The sequence below is a fragment of the Amphiura filiformis genome, chromosome 18 (genome assembly GCF_039555335.1).
Source record: "Amphiura filiformis chromosome 18, Afil_fr2py, whole genome shotgun sequence".
Classification (NCBI taxonomy): Eukaryota; Metazoa; Echinodermata; class Ophiuroidea; order Amphilepidida; family Amphiuridae; genus Amphiura; species Amphiura filiformis.
This window is the reverse complement of record NC_092645.1, coordinates 32,223,585-32,242,070: the sequence shown is the minus strand read 5'-3', so window position 1 is coordinate 32,242,070 and position 18,486 is coordinate 32,223,585. Positions and strand designations below refer to the sequence as shown.

Below are 18,486 nucleotides of genomic sequence, written 5' to 3'. Positions count from 1 at the left end.
TGAGGACCGGTATTTTGCTGTGGATATGTTTAACTGCAATTTGCGGGTAAAAATTTGAAATCCTGGGTAAAAATTTTGATAATATTCAACTCTTTGAGAAAATTATTTTATAAAGGAATGCTGGTAAAGCCAGGTGCAATACAATGTACATTATTGACACACTATCACGCTCTTTGTCTTCGTCAATAATAGAATAATCGATTTCAATCGAATTGAATGCATGAGTTTGTAGTTGACTACTGAGCGACCTAAGCGATCGATTGCTAGCCAATCAGATAGAACTCCTTTTCTTGCGTTCAGTGAAATACCACTCGCCTGTCGCTCACTACCACTCGCCCGTCGCTCACCAACGGAGTATTAAATTTATATTTATCGTATAGGACGTCGACGGTGTGCTTCATCAATGTCCAGCATGTGGTTTGTGTTGAAGACCGATAGCACGGGTAATAATTTGGGATATCGACTTGAATTGGAACAGCGGCGAGTTTCTGCTGCTGGAGGTAGGTAATGTAATGTAATGGATTGTTTTTACTGGAGCTAGCAGTGTAGCATACTTCTGGGAAGAGTATAGCAGGTGCATATATATTTAAATAGAACGTGTCATAGGTTGCGTCTTGTAAGAAAGGGGTAAAAAAGAGAGGGAGAGAGAGAGAGAGAGAGAGAGGACATTGGAAGTAGACGGGGAGTTGCAGTTGCGGTAGCCAAGGGAGTGCGACAGCTCCCCCGTAATGGGACATATTGTCTCCCTGCTTGATAGTCCAACCTTTGGGATGCTGGCCGCTGCTCTGAAGCGACTTGGAGTTAAAAGTGGCCACCCCCTTGTTCTGAAGCGACTTGGATGAGCCAGCGCTAAATTAAATATTCTAACGATAGTAAGCCTATAGTATTGGATAAAGGCCAAATTAATAAAGTTAACATTAGCTTTTTCAATGTCATATTTTCATTTTAAACACTATGGGCACACTTCAAACAAGTGAAATATGCAATATTATAATATATAATTAAAATGATGTATAGATATGGTTTCACACCTCATTGACCATGAGCACTGATAGTGGAACGAGTACATTGGGAACAATTGGAGCCGGCGCTATACCATACATGTATTATCTTTTTGGTCTATCATGTCTATCGCGAGAGTGTCTCGCCTTAATGTTTCAGTAAACGTGATCCGGGCATTTGTGCCTCAGATTTCGTTGAAAAAAAAACCCCAATAACCAAAGTGTTTTTTTCAGGTGTATGTAAAGCGGATGAATACTATTGCGGATCTGGATTTTGTGTGACGTTGGGAGCAAGATGTGACGGCTTTGTAGACTGTTATGTGAACCAGAAAGACGAACGACGATGTGGTTTGTTGAACAAAATTGCACATTTCCCCCAATGAGTTAGCCCTAGAACTCTGGCCATAGTATCCGTTTTTACTTCCACTAGGGCCAGAGGCACTTACATTGAAAAAATTGTTGGAGATGCTTGGACGATCCAGTACAAAAAACCAATGCTTGATCGAACCAATACAAATGTGTGCCAGGTCACTAATTAACATGATAAAACCCACTTGAGAACACACAATCGTCGGTCATTTCTAAAGATGCATTTATACGCAATCGCTTTTGCAGAAATCTGAATCGCACGCATGATCAGTGTACTAAATCGCCGTCGTATTTGCCTGCTGAGCATGCGCATGAATCGCTGTTTTTCAAAAGCGACACGTAGGGCTATATTGACACCCTCTGTCGGTCAACGTTCTCTAGAATTGCACACATCTTGTGCAGTTAATAACGACAATGATTCAGTCTGATGATGAGTAACCCATGGGTATAAACACAGCTTTACACAATGACTAATATACATAGGCACAAAAGACCGTGTTCATGTACCGTTACTCAGCCAAACACGGCAGAGTAGATCCCGGATCTTCGGTACATGTTCCTATCTCGTCAACGTTATACCTTTCCAACAAGGAAAGAGATACGAAAAGCGAACGTCTACAAGGAGTTGCCAACCTATTTGCGTGTGGCTCTTTATAATTTTGTTAGTTTCTTACTAGTCACGGACTGTGATGTGTACAACAAATCTTTGATGTTTACCCGCCTCGTATGCAATGATTGAAATACTTTTTGCATTCTATATTCAAACGGACATTATTATGATCAATTTATTCATTAAGAATATCATGTTCTAAATATCATTTCAATAGAGATCGATCCAATTTGAAGTCAGGAAACCGAGACCTTTAACTCAGTAAAAAATATCATTTCAATAGAAGTCAGGAAAACGAGCCCCTACTCTCAGTAAAAAGCACAATATTGAAATTATGTTGCATTCAATTTATATTGCACTATAGTGTCGTACTATTACGCTATGTTTTAGATTTGAGAAGGATGTCGGTATTTACATCCGCTGTTTTACACGTTATTTTCACCCTTTTATGACCGTCTAAAATTCCCTTTGTGAACCTATAGGTGATAACCACTTACTTCTCACTCTATTGCAATACTTCAGGTTTCTCGATGTGCACTGAAAAAAGTGAAATTTCTTGGCTCTTTCTTGCGAGTCAGTTGGAGAGTTCCATACCCACGTTGTCCTGTCAAAATTGATCATGGTTGACCCGGTATGACCTGTGTCATCTTGCAAAGGATATGGTTCATTCCATTATTTCTTGAGGGAAATTCTAGGAAATTCCACCCGCGTCACCAGGCGGTGATGGAAGCGATATCGCTAATTTTGAGGTCGCCATTGGATTAACACATATTCATGAAATCTTCATAAACAATTCTAAATTTGTTATGTGGTGTCAAAGCAAAATTATCTTACTCTAAAACCGTCGGGGTACGACCGTGTACCACACTGCAAGTATGTTAATTTTCCATTTGTAATTGCTAACCGTGTATTCTGTCGGTCCGTGTCACGTCACTTCCGGTTGATGATGTTCGAGTGAAAACAAGTCCCTGATTCGATTTTTGTTGATGATTTCTGTCATTGGTGTTATGTAAATTTCGATCGCAAATATTCAGTGGAATCAAACAACCATTTCTAAGTCTTCAGAGTGAAAGAAACTTACTTGATTTACCGTTTATATACTGACAAACTTACGGGCAAACTTAAAATTAAATTCCATGGTCGAGTGTCGTTTTTTCCTAAATTGAATGTCACTCCAGCAACATCGCTATGTAGCCTCCTTCACAGCCGGTTTCTGTTGTTCACAACAAACCGTGAGCCGCATGCAGTTTGGGCCCGAGACTAGAGATAGCCCGGATGTCCGACCGACAGAATTTTGAACGGGCTGTCAGCCATGTATATTCGCCAGCCTCGTACGTCACGTGCTGCGCTTCCTATGCCGCCTGATGAAATGGTCAGCACGTCCATCAATGTGATAGAAAACACCCCTATTTGAGAAATGGATGATCAATATGCATTACGTATGAGGTCAACTCAATCAATTAACCTTTAGGGTCAGCCATTTTGCATTTAAAAATAAACAGGCAAGACACGACGAGATTGTGCTCAAGACGTGACTACAAATTGGTTTTTTTAACGAATGCAGAACGGCTTTTTACGTCGATTGCACACCCAAACCTTGTACTGTATACAAGCAACAATTTGGAGAGCTCATATATGCAGGTGAGACAAATTAAACTCAAAAGTGACATCAATAACACCATGCCCAAACGCAGTAGGAACACTTCAGTCGATTTTATAGTATGTATAATCGACTGAATATTCGGTCTAATTGCACTATATGTTGGGTTAACCGAATGTTATATGAACATTGCAGCTTACGTCCACTGCCCTGGGTCGTATCTGTGTGACGAAGTACCTGATGTGAACATCTCAAAGTGTGTGACGATTGACGAAGTCTGTGATGGCCAGATAGGATGTCCTGGAGGAGACGATGAAACACGATGCGGTATGTAAACGTTATTTAGGGGATGTTTGACGATCCCTAGGGAGACGATAGATTTATTCGGAAATGAGATTATTTCGATTTTGACGTTTTTATTGTTTTCGACATAATAATGGATCGTTCAATGTGGATCTTTATATTTCGATCTGTTTAAATCCTGTTTAATTTGTGCGGCTTCATGTAAATCTAGATAGCTATTATTATACCACAAAGATTCGCCTAATGGCGCACTTGGGCTCCTTGTCCTTAGGGTAAATTTCATGTGCAAATAAAGAGCCCCCTCCTCTGAAATCCCAACAAGAAATAAGGTTCCATGCCCTTTTTTGCTGGTGGGAATTTTACGGGAGGGCACTTTTAGGTTGTGCCTAAAATTCCACCTATGTCATTAGAGAATGAATTTGGAGAAAACCTTCTGATAATTACAAACACTCGCTGAGCAGTAAGACCTTCCCTCTAAGCTTTTAATCCGATAAACTGATTATCTATTTGTTTTCTTGAATTGGAAGACATTCTTTGATGTATTACTGAGCTCAATCATCTGAAATTACTGGAGCGTGAGCCACCCAGGCTGGTGGCTCAGCATAGTATTTTATTAACAGAAGGTTTTCTCCAAATTCGTTTCCTAATGGTCAAGTGAGCCCATAGCGCCATTAGGCGAACGTTTACTGTATTAATGCCCTGGAAAGGAACGCTCAGAATGAAAGAGGTACATACCAATCTCATTTCTCTGCCACAGCTATAAACTGTTCGAGAAAAAAACTCGTCGTCATCAGATTCACCCCTTTATAGATGAACATATTATACCAGAGCAAGTAGTGTTTGACCAGGCAAGTCAACAACTGATCACGTTCTGCCATCGAAGATGGCTTTGCCAGAGGACAGATCATGACAGCACTGTTTGTTGATCTATCAGCAGCTTTATGATACGATCAACCAACGGCTTATGATACGGTCAACCACAGACGCCTAATCAGCAAGGTTATAGAGATGACTCAAGACTTTCACCTCATAGACTCCCTGCAACCATGCTCCAGAACCGCCGCTTCTATGTTGAATTGGCGCGTACAGAAAGGAGTATTCCATTTCAATCCTGTAAAACATATTCTATAAAAATGACCAACCCACTGACCCAGTAGCTAAGCGTTTCATATTATGCTGATGATCTATACATTACCCCGGGGGGGGGGGGGGGGGCACCCCAACTTTGGAGGTGACGCATATGTAGGGCTGTTAAGACCTCCTTTTTTTTACGAACACATGCTCTGTCACCCAAAGACCCCTATTTTTCCATTTGATCTGTCACTCCAAGACCCTTATAAGTGCAATTTGAACAGCAACTTTCATTTATCACTGATTTTGTTACTTATTTTGAAAAAAAAAAAAAAGAAGAAATTTGAAGCCATTTAGAACTTAAAATTCGATTTTCGAAGTTTCTGTGGCGCTGTTTCGGCTCTCACCCAAAGATTCCATTTAAAAAAAGGTTATGTTCTCACCCAATGACCCACATTTTTTACATTTTGCTCTCACCGAATGCCAAAAATTATGCTCTCACCCAATGACCCCATATTTTTTACATTTTGCTCTCACCGAATGCCCCTTAGTGCGAAAGTGCTAGCCCTACACCTATATCCATTTCATATTGAAGTGCCCCCCGGAACATTACCTCACCAGGTCGTGTTCGGTCATTGTTGGACATAGCCCTCTTAATGATCCTGTCAGTTTTGTTTATTTCTTGCATTTATTGTCCATGTAGGTCCCATGTAGGCAGTAATGCCATCACACCACCTCCACTTCTGTCTTCCTCTTCATCTTTTCCTTGTTCTTTGTTGCCATTCTCTAAGTCGTTTAGTCCATATGTGACTGGACGCGGCGAATCAGCCGTAAAGTCGGCCCCGGTCAATTTTGTTTTATTTCGTGTTTAGAAAATATATACCATAAGCTTTAAAATGGTATATCATTTGACTTCAAACGATATCCAAAAGCGGGGTTATGATTTGTTGAACTCTGTTCCTTCGACAAAATTGTATTTTTATCGGTTCTACATGTGTCTCTTTTTCTACATTTCTGGTAATAAATATCCAACAGTCATAATTGGCGGTCATTTCAAATCATCCCCAAGTCAACGAGGTTCAGAAATATCCTCTCATTGTTCATTGTTGATTATACATACCTAGACAAAATACAATGCTTTGTTATCTACCACTTGAACAGGATTTAGCCAAAGCAAACAAAGACAAGAACTATTCTATAGAAATAGGTAGAAGCTTATTATCCTCTTCAGCAGTAGTATTATTGATTGATTTAAACAGCGTTTGATAAGATACCTGTCGCAACGAATTGATACACCTATGAATACGACCTTCACATACATTTTACACTTTAACTCAGAATACAATTTGCCGAGTTTACGGCTGATTCGCCGCGTCCACTCACATATTATGTTATCTTCTCTTCGTGCAAAGTGACCTGCCCATCTCCATTTTGCTTCTTTGAGTTTCACCATAATGTCTGTAAATTGAATTAAAGTTTTAACTTAAAAACTCAACTATTTTTCGCTCACCTGGAACGTTTTCACTAGTCCGCCTAGCGTCTTCAGCAGATGTTGATGCTGTTGATATCTTGTCTACAATCGGGATATCTCTCACTGATGACGTCATATGATTGACAGAATGACGTCATAGGATGTTACGATGTAGCGCCGCCCCCCCCGGCATCAGCAGGTTATCCCAAATATATAGGATCTATTTCTAGTCCTTGGTCACGATTTAGTCTCGGTTTTTGAGTCCTTATCTGTATGGCTTCAAGAACTCTCCGGGTAAATTCTTTTTGCTCCCGTTCAAGCACCTTGATGTTTTCCCAATCAATCTGATGACCTTTAGATCTTACTACATGTTCTCTGACCGCTAATTTAGAGCTGCCAGCAGTAGACTTGTGTTCACTAAGCCTTTTCTCAAGCTTCCTGGCAGACTCGCCGATATACCTCGCGTCACAATCAGCACAGTCAATTGATACACAATCCCAGATTGTTTAACGGGTTCTGTCTTGTCTTTAGGGGCTACAAGCGCATTCCTCAGTGTATTTTGAGGTTTGAAGGTGGTTGAAACACCCGCAGTCCTGAACTGTCTGCGTAGGTTCTCAGACCTTCTATGTAAGGTAGGGTGACACATCCTTTGTTAGCTGTTTCTGTGTCTCGCTTCTGAGAAGAACTGTCTTTTTCTTTGGGCTGACCACGAAAGAAAGTCCAGTCTTGGTAACCGCAGTTCTTCAGCGCGTTCTTCACATGAGCTATCTCCTCTGCTTTATCTGCCGGGTCTGTGACGACGGTTTCCGCACGGTGGAGTAGCGTTCTAACGACACTGAGCTTATGCTCCAGTGGATGATGAGAGGAAAAGTTCCAATATTGCTCTGTGTGGGTAAGTTTTCTATAAACCTTGACTTTAAAGAGTTCCGTCCGGCTGGCGACAAACCAAAGTGTCAATGAAAGGAAGTTTACCGCCTTCCTCTTCCTCCCGCGTAAATTTGATGTTAGGATCAATGTTATTGATAATTATGATCGGTAAATTCCTCGATATGCACAGTTTCTATGACCACGAAGGTATCATCCACATATCTCTTCCAAACACGCGGCGGGGGGGGGCAGATGTTAGTGCCTGGCTTTCGAAATATTCCATTTACGCATCAGCGGAAAGCGGACTGCAAGAACTTCCCATGGCACATCCATAGCGCTGAAGATAAAAGGTCTCACGAAACACGCAATACGAAGTGTCAAGACAAAAGCATAGACAGTCAAGCACTTGCTCAGGCTCAAGATTTTCAGCCTCGCCTTTCTTCCAGCTGGTATCACTCCTTAAAAGTTCACCGACGACTTCAAGTGTCTTGTCAACAGGGATGGAAGTGAAAAGCGCTGACACATCAAATATACTATTTTCCACAAACGATTGAGTGTTGGTAATATGGTGATCAGTGTTGCCAATGAGAGGAGAGATGATCCCAGACACAAACCGCGCAAGTTCTTAAGTGACCGATCCGATGCTGGAAATGATCGGTCTAAGCGGGGCACCGGCTTTATGGATTTTAATTAAACCATACAATTTTGGTACATCACACACGGTGGGATACGACTTCCAATAAATTCTAGAGTCAATGGCACCTTTCTTTGATATTTGTGTGTAGGGTCTTTCTTTAGCTTTTTATAAACATTCTCATATTGCAGAAGAGCATTAGCTTTCTCCTCATACACTGTTGCGTCAATAACACAAGTGGCCCTGCCTTTGTCACCAGGCACAATAATAATATCAGTGTCATTTTAAGCTTATCTAGAGCAACCCTCGTTTCATCTTTTCTGTTTCTGTTTCGGTTTCAGTTTTCGGTTTCGGATCTCATTGTTATTTTGAAGTGTTAGCTTGGTACGTGTAAACAATCCTTTTATTCTAGTCTTTTGTTGACTACAGAAAAGTTGAACGAAGATAACTTCTGTTTCGGTTTCGGGAGTTATGTTAATTTCTGACCTGAAAAACGTGAGATGAGAGGGTTGATGCTAATCTAGACAAAAGAAGTGTCTAAATTTTACGGTCGTAAATTCGCGATAAATTGTACGGCTTCAATTGACTTGCGTTGGGTGTATAGGTACTTCAGCCTAGGCGGGAGTGGCTCGTGAAAATAGCCCAGCGTAGAAATATACATTAATCGCTAGTAATCAGTGTTGCCAAGAATTACGTATAGGGGGGCCTACTTGTTCGCGCAATCGCGCAAAAATCGGTCATATGATTATGTAGAGATGAAACGGGGAATTATTTTCGTCCCAAATACACCTTAAAATTTCATATGGAAAACTTTGGTGCATCTGCTCACGCCACTTTCAAAAGGTCTTTTTAACACAGGAAATTCCAGTAAAATTTCGACTCTTCTACCTATCTTCAACCACTACAGGAAAATGACAAATGTTTTTAAATATCTTCGCTCAGTATTAAAAACTTTACTATATCTACTTTCAAATAATATAATTGTAAATCCATTAAGTTTTGGGAAAAGGTGGCACTTTTTATTTAGAAAGTTGTACGTTTTTCAATATTCAATGGGAAGTGAGACGTTTTTCTTTCTTTTTCATGTTTTTTGAGCAAATTATTTGATAAATAATTTCATAACATTTCACTGGAACATGCTAATATTTTTCTTCGCGTTGCAATAAACACTTGAGAGAGTTATCTTACTTATGATATAAAATTCATGTTTATTAGTGGATAGCAAATGGTGGCACTTTTTGATCAAAAATAATAATAAATATCACCAAAACTCATTTTTTCAATGTGCACGGGGATTTTTAACAATGGAAATCAATCATTTATTTATTTATTTATTTATTTATAACATTTGGCACAAGGCCAGGCAGCACAATGGGATTTTCCCATGCTTGCCTAATACAAGGTCATGCAGTAAAATAATCTTGCTCTTCATGCTACCACTTTTCTGCTCATATTGTGGCCAAACTTTTTCATATGGTAATATGCAACACCAAAGAAGTGCGTTGAAGTGAAACTAATTGGATTTCTTTCATTGGAATTGGTAATCTGATCATTGCTTCAGGCAAAATTACCAGACTATCTATTTTAAATGTATATTATTTGTCATTTATTGACCAGGTTAAGGGCTGGGGTATGAACGTTTGGACAGTATTTATTTTGGGACATTAGAGCACATCAGACATATCGAATCGCATTCTGAATACGAAGAATGTCATTCTGATATCAAATAATTTTGATTTTTGAAATTCGCAATTTAATACACATTTTATGGCAAATCATTAAAATTGATATTTTGATATTTAACAGTACTCGAAGTAAACTTTATAAATCTGATGATTTATACTTAAAGTGTATGTAGGTGGGATGAAAAGCCGACGATCAATTGAAAATTTTGACCTTTCGTATTGAAGATATGGATTTTTTTCCCAAAACACCAAAATAAAATTAGGTCTTTTGGGAAAAAATCCATATCTTCAATATGAAAGGTCAAAATTTTCAATTGACCGTCGGCTTTTCCTCCCAGCTACATACACTTAAAGAATATATCATTAGATTTATATAATTTACTTCGAGGACTGTTATATATCAAAAATTTGAAAAATATCAAATTTTTATCATTTGTCATAAAATTTGTATTATATTGTGATTTTCAAAAAATAAAAATTATTTGATATCAGAAAGACATGCTTCGTATTCAGAATGCAATTCGATAGGTCTGAGGTGCTCTCATGTCCCACAAAAAATACTGTCGAAACGCAATAAACGCTTATTCGAGATCCCTTAAACATGTTAAAGATGGCAAATTGCGAAGTAAGGGGAAATGAGAGAGTGGGGATGATGAGACGAGGAGATGATCGGCTGGAGGGGTGGAGGGGAGGAGAGAGAGAGGAGAGGAGAGGAGGGAGAGAGGGAGGAGAGGAGGAGAGGAGAGGAGGAGAGGAGAGAGGAGAGGAGGAGGAGAGGAGAGGAGAGGAGAGAGAGGAGAGAGAGAGAGGAGAGAGAGAGGAGAGGAGAGGAGAGGAGAGAGAGAGGAGAGAGAGGAGAGGAGAGAGGAGAGAGGAGAGGGGAGAGGAGAGAGGAGAGGAGAGAAGAGAGGAGAGGAGAGAGGAGAGAGAGGAGAGGAGAGGAGAGGAGAGGAGAGGAGAGGAGGAGAGAGAGAGGAGAGGAGTGGAAAAGAGAGGAGACGAGGGCGAGTAGAGGAGGGGAGGGGATACTTGAGATTGACATACTGAACAAGTGAGAGCGTGAGGGGTGGGACAGGGGGAGGGGGAGATGGAAAGACTAGAAACAGAGGAACATGAGCGGATAAATAAGTTGCCAGGGAGGGAGAGGGAGACTGATTCGGGGGGCTAAATAGGGAGAGCCACATTGATACGAAAAAGTCAAGAGGTAATGGCGACACTGCCGCCTTGTACAAGTCCGTTAAAGCAAGGATTTATTGGGGGGGGCAACCAGCTAAAAAGTGGACCTTTTGTGATTTAAGGGCTGATTTTAAACGTTTTTACAGAAAAAGGTCGACCTTTTCATTCGGATTGGCATTTTGTGAATCAGTTTACCAACATCAAAGGCCTATCGGTATTATTAAAGTGACAAAACAGCAATTTTGTCGTGCAATGACAGAGTTGCGCAAATACGTAGCGCAAATACGTCAGTATGTGAAACGGCAAATTCTTCAAATTGCATACGATATACTGGGCTTGCGCAGTATAGGTGATCGGCAAATACGTCGTTATGTGATGCAGACAGTTTTTGCAGACAAGGTTTTGTAAATAATTAATATCTTACTAATTAAGCCACTTTGAGGCATGGTTTTTGGTGAATATATAGAGTAACAAACTAATTACTAATTTTCTCAAAAATGTTAAAAATTTCGAATACGTCAGTATGTGATACGGCCGACGACGTATGTCATCAGATCTAATATGACTCAGAATTGATGTGAAGATCCACTAACCAGTTATCTGATTACTAGAAATTAAACCAAATACATGGCTAGTAGATCTTCCATCTGAGACGGGGAAAGACTCAAACAGAAACAAACGGAGAGCAAAATATAACTTCACAAATAAACTTTAATTACTCATCAACCAAGTGGTCACAACATAATATAGCTGAGTAAATATTCTTAGCTCCATTCCCGGCTATGGCTGGCTGACAACTGCCACGAATAATAGGCCGGGGTAATTGAGGAGACGGAGCCGCGGAGCGATATATATTTAAATTAGCTATGGAAAGCAAATAGCGTCATAACACACGCCCTGCCTTTCTTGAATTGGCGCCTGACAATTCTAATTTAATAATATAACTTTAAAATAGCGATTTGAATTGATTTCAACATATGATTTAAAAATAATTATATCTTTTTAACACAAACTTTTACATCAGACATAACATTCCATCAAGTAACTGCATGATTAATAATTAACTGCATCTTTTAATCTGAAACATTTAACTCCAAAACACGATTGGATGGGATGAAAATTATTATTATTATTTTTTAAACAACATCTTTTAAAACTCGTACAGCAGACAAGGAAAAGGGGAATAGGGGATGACAAACTAACACAATTCTGAAAGACATCGACCAAGACCTTGCACAATCCCCAAACTGGGCATTTACAATGTCAAGTTCCATGTGTTTCAGAAAGTGCGAAGATCTTACTCTACACCTTAAACTACACCTTAAAATTAACCCTAGAGTTCATAATCTTGAATCGCTGAATCCCTGGCCAGTAGATCCACCGCTGTCGACTTGAACCCATTCGCTGCACTGTACTTGACGCTGATCTTGACGTTGAACTTGACACTTGCGTGATGAACTTGACACTTAATTTGTCGGTGTGATTCAGATCATGTTTTCCATAAAATTTTAAACATGACGTAACAAGAATTGCTTTTGCAATTAGACGATAACTGATGACGGATGTCAATATAAATAACTGAAGAATTAATTTCTTCATATAACTGCAGTTTTCAATGCACCAACATTGTGAAATAAGACGCAGTTCCTCCCGTAGATACAGTACTTGACGAACACGACGAAACAATTCCACACGACGAAATTGCACTTAGACATTCAGATCTGAAGACACATAGCTGGATAATATTTGATTCAGAATATAACGGGCTTACATGAAAATCGTATGCAAAGTTTACGTACTACTTTGCATGAAATGAATGTCATGTATCAGGTCACAGTTAATTAACCCGTATAATATTTCTTTATTTCTGAATCAAATCTTATTCTGGAATCACACAAATATTGTACTGACGAAAATTCACAATCATTTCAGAATCACACATATTGCATACCAACTGGAACAAAATTCTTCTGTGTCAAGTTCAAATCCAAATTGCACCCCCCCACGAAAATGACCGAAGAACTCCATAATCCATTCAGCACGACTCGAATTCTCTGAAATATAAACTCAAGCAAAATACACAGTACAAGTATAACACATACATACTATCTAATTTAGCATATTTCTTAATTCCATAATCATAATAATACCGTATACCATGTACAATATAACATGATTTATACAGTATAACATCATAACATAACACACGCTGCCTTTCTTAAATTCTTCACAATTTTGAAAAAATAATACAGCCGAAATTCCATAAACACGCAATTTTCAATTCAAAAATTCATAATTGAAATTACAATCTGCTTTATTCTCCACATAATTTGGAAAATGAATACATCCAAAATTCCATAAATACACAGTTTTCAAAAATTCATAAATTACAATCTGCTCTATGCACAACATTAGTATTACAAAATTTAATTGCAACACATTCATCTGCTTTTGCCAGATATCTTCACAGGATTACTTTTCAAAAAGTCCAAAGCAGCTCGGTTTAAATTATCAGCAGGCTCCCAAGTATTTCTAGAACTTGGGAAATCACGTCACTTGATAAGATACTGAAGCTTGTTGTCCCTGTACCTACCACGTAAAATCTTCTCTACTTCATACTCACTACTTGTGGTAACAGGATCAGGAGTCAAAGGTAGACCCGGTATTAAAGATGTGCGCTTATCCAATTCTTGGGATGCCATAAGTGGGGCAAACGAGTCATCTGGACAATCAGCATCTACAACATCTTCTAGAGGATCCCTTTGCACAAAATCTTTGGGCATGACATGATTTTCTGGTCTGGCATATTGATCATAGGCAAACTTCATTCGATTAACATGCACTGGGGCTGACATCAACTTATTGTTTGTCAGATTTCGAACACGGAAATTCACGGGCCCCGTTTGCTCTACGAGTAAGTATGGTCCTGACCAAAATTTCATGAGCTTCTTGGACAAGCCTGGTTGAGTGGCTGGAATATATAACCAACTTATTGTTTGTCAGATTTCGAACACGGAAATTCACGGGCCCCGTTTGCTCTACGAGTAAGTATGGTCCTGACCAAAATTTCATGAGCTTCTTGGACAAGCCTGGTTGAGTGGCTGGAATATATAACCAAATTGTATCACCCACCTGAAACTGTACATCAAATGTTCATCATAACGGTCTTTCATGCTAGCTTGATTAAGTTCAAGATGTTGCTTAGATATTGCACGGAACACTTCTAATTGAGATACCAAATGATGGATATGTTCTCTCACTGTCTTCTCTGGGGATTCACTCTTAGCCATCAATGTCACATTAGTCTTGCTTCCCTGCCATATAATAAAAAGAAAGGGCTAAATCCTACAGAATTGTCTGCTGGTGTAGACCTATATGCAAATTGAATGGCTGGAATATACTCATCCCAGTTTGTCTGATACTCATTAGCATAGTGTGACAAGGTATCTAAGATAACAGAGTTAAAACGTTCCTGAATAGCATTACACTGCGGATGATAACTACTTGTATTCAACTTTGATGTACGCATAATCCTACACACTTCAAGCACCAGTTTACTGAGGAAATTTGTACCTCGATCACTAAGCATATATTGCGGACAACCATGTTGACATATAATATGATCAAAGAATGCTCTAGCTACTGTGGCTGCATCAATAGTCTTAATTGGAACTAAGATAGGCCATCTGGTACAGTGATCTGTAAAACACAATACATACCGATTACCATTGGTTGTAATAGGTAGAGGACCCAAGATATCCACACTTACACGTTCAAATGCACTGGGGACCTTCATGGTCATCATGGGAGCTCTAACTTTGTGTCTATGTGTTTTTCTGTGAGCACAAGATATACACGATCTTACCCAATTGTCAACATCTCTATACATACGTTTCCAGAAATATCTTTGGCGGATTTTGTGATATGTTCTCTGAAAACCAAAATGAGCTGCTAAAACATTATCATGACAGTTGTTAAGTATGATATCAATCATGGTTACAGGTACATAAAATTGTACAGTATTTCTTTCTGGCATGTGACGTTTGGCGGGTGTGTGCCATATATGATACAAAATACCTTCATGGACATAGTATTGATCTGACTGCAATAAAATATCACGTGCTTGTCTTTGATTATCAGGCAATATGTCTTCATCCAAAAATCTTATCATGGGACCAGCAAAAGGATCAGCTAATTGAGCATCTTTGAAATGGTCCACATTAACATCAGTTGGTAAGGAAGGAACTTTTTGAATATCTACATACTTTTTGTCTCCATCCAGTCGTCTATTCCTCTGAAATCTCAGATTTCGAACAGTATTCACTTCTGGATCTGGCTTTGTCTCTGAAGCAGGAGAATCATTGATAACATCATCAGTCATTGTCTCCAAGCCACATTCTGTCCAGTTTGGATCTGTTGCTGAGGAAGTAGGGGAGTCAACATGATATGAGTTACATGAATTACAAGATTCTGACACTTGAGTTGGTATTCTACTTAGTGCATCTGCATTACCATTCTTACATCCTCTTTTATGGACTACTTCATTTAGTATATGATTGTAACTTCAGTACCCATCTTGCGAGGCGACCTGTTGTACGCTTTTGACCAAACAACCATTTCAATGCACAGTGATCAGTCTGAATTATGAACTTTACAGTATGTTGAAGGTATGGGGAATATTTCTTAATCCCTTCAACTACAGCCAAAGCTTCAAGTTCAGTAGTTGTATACGTCTTTTCGGAATCATGCAAAGCTCTTCCTCCATAACAAATTACCTTCTCTTCACCATCATGTACCTGTGCTAAAATGAAACCAAGACCTCTTATACTGGCGTCTGTTTGCAACATAAATTGAGTACCATCAAAACGAGGGTAGGCAAGAATTGGAGGTTCTACTAGCTTTTGTTTCAAGATTTCAAACGCTTCTGCACACTCTTTTGACCAAACAAATTGAACATCTTTCCGAGTGAGATATGTTAAAGGTGCGGCTATTTTACTGTAACCTCTAATGTACCTATAATAGCCTACAAAACCTAGAAATGACCTTACTTCCGATACCTTCGTTGGAACTGGATACTCTTGGACTACTTTGGTTTTCTCTGGATCAGTAGCTATCCCATCTTTACTTACAATGTGTCCCAAATAACGTACCTGTTCTTGAGCAAAAGTACACTTTTTAGGCTTGAGCTTCAAATTGGCTTCTCTCAACCTCTGAAACACTTGTCTCAAATGATCTACATGTTCATTAAAAGAATTGGAAAGCACTATTACATCATCAAGATATATTAATACAAATTTCCAATTTAAACCTCTGAACACTTCTTGCATAACTCTTTGAAACGTGGCTGGAGAATTTGTACACCCCATTGGCATTACATTAAACTCATACAAACCATCTTGTGTAAGGAAAGCACTCTTTTGTTTTGAGCTTTCTTCAAGTCCAATTTGGTAATAACCTGACGCTAAATCTAGTGTGGAAAAATAATTTGGTGTTCCTGCGCCTAAGCTATCTAACGCATCATCTATGTGAGGTAGAGGAAAATTATTCTTTTCCACAATTTGGTTACATAATCTCATATCACAACAGAATCTTAGTGTACCATCAGGTTTAGGAATCATTACAACAGGAAAACTCCAACTACTGGTGGATTCTCTGATTAAACCATCTTCTAACATCTGATTGACCTGTTTACGTATTTCAGCTTGCACATGAGGAGGTTGTCTATAAGGCTGCGTTCACATAGAAGTATACTATTCGGGTATACGGTGCACGTTTTGCAGGTGCACGCGTATAGCTCAAATCGAGCAAGGCAATTTCATAGTACCGGGTCACATAAGGCTACGATCGCATAGAAGTATACTATTCGGGTATACGATGCACGTTTTGCAGGTGCACGCGTATAGCTAAAATCGAGCAAGGTAATTTCATAGTACCGGGTCACATAAGAGCTATTCGAAAAGGCCGTATACCTGCGTATGGTATAGTATAGTGGGTATCGTGCATGTTCGATTTTAGTGCAGCGTATACCGTCCTAATTTTAAAAACCTAAACCATATGTGGGTAAATTCATTTTTTTAATAGATGCACCATCTAATTCTGCACATTATGACACCTCATTGAATGCAATGTGACCTCAAGAAGTAAAGTTACAAGCATTTGATAAGACGAAGAAAATGAGTAAACTGACATACTCGCTATTTGCTATACGAAATACGCTCATTCGATCAGGCTGAGTTCACATAGTATGTCTCCTATATGAACTCAGCCTGATCGAATGAGCGTATTTCGTATAGCGAATACCGTATACCGTATACTTCTATGTGAACTCAGCCTAAGGACGACATTTGATTGGCGGATGATTACCAGTTCTTATGACATGCTCAATTTTCGTATATCTTCCTCTAGGACTATCTTTGGTTTGAAAAACGTCTACATACTCAGCTATAAGATCAGATAACATATCAGAATCGGTTTCAGTTAAATGAGAATCATTGAAATTGACCTGAGAAAGAACTTCACGTACCTTAGGATCTGGCGAATTCTGTGCCTTTACATGGACTGATGATACAGGTACTTCATCTACTACAGAGTCATCTATATCGGTAAAATGAATGATTTCACTGTTATTTACAAGTGTAAATGTACCAAGTTTTGTTCTAGGATACAACACAATTGGTTCATTGCTAGTGTTTAACACAAGTAATTGAGTACTACAACTAGATTTGTTAGCAATAGGTTGAACACTTGATACTGTATTGGCAATCAATACTCCTAAAGCAGTGACTCTCCGTCCTCCCTGACATAATCCTATTGTGCCTTTTGGAAGTTTATTCGATAACCTCGCACGCACCACTGATTGTGAATGAGACGGAATTTCTTGCCTTTCAATTACACGTAAATGACTTTTCTTAAACAACCGCAATTTCTGTGTGTTAAAATCTAATCTGGCCTTATGCTGTTTTAGGAATCTCTTTCCCAACATGATTTCCTGACTAAGATTTCGAGCAATATACATTGGCACGAGAAATTTGCACCTTCAATAAACAACGGAACAACAACAAAACCACTGATTTGCAACACAGATTTGTTAGCGGTACGGGCTTTTGTTAATCGCGGTCTTGACACTGCAATTTGGTGTGACAATTCTAAAGAATGCCAGTACTCATGATCGATTAGATTCATTGTACAACCAGTGTCAATTAAACAGTCAATGTTTTGGCTACCAATAGTGACAGAAATATAAACTTCTTCATCAAAATCTGTTTCAACGTTATCACTATCGCATTCAGACGCGGCAAAATTTGAATCAAATTTTCCATTGCGCGGAACTTGGGCTGAATTACACGGAGAATTACTGCTCTTGTTTACATTACAATCATTCGAAATAAATTTCTGTACAGTTTGTGCATGTATTACCTGTTCTTCAGTTGGATACAAAGTATGACTCCGATCACAAACATCTTCACACGGAGAGTAATTGTTCACAGGAGTTTGACAATTTAATCGTTCAGGTAAGATACCTATTTTCCCATCTGAATTTTCCTGAACTTGTTCTGAATCTACAGTTTGAATAGTATCAGATGGGTCAGTTAGTTTAAAGGACGCCCATCAATATGGAACCTTTCATAACAACGACGACGCATATGATTATATCGTCCACATCTATAGCATACAATGGGCGGCCTGAAATTTCTGGACT

At 39.0% G+C, this 18,486-nt stretch overlaps 1 long non-coding RNA gene across 1 annotated transcript; it reads left to right on the top strand.

Moving 5' to 3' along the window:
• The first annotated feature begins 395 nt into the window (after window positions 1-395).
• Window positions 396-3,901, top strand: LOC140140131 (uncharacterized). The gene is made up of 3 exons (XR_011857215.1): window positions 396-500; window positions 1,236-1,349; window positions 3,776-3,901. It is a non-coding gene; the product is annotated as an uncharacterized lncRNA (long non-coding RNA).
• Window positions 3,902-18,486: the final 14,585 nt, after the last annotated feature.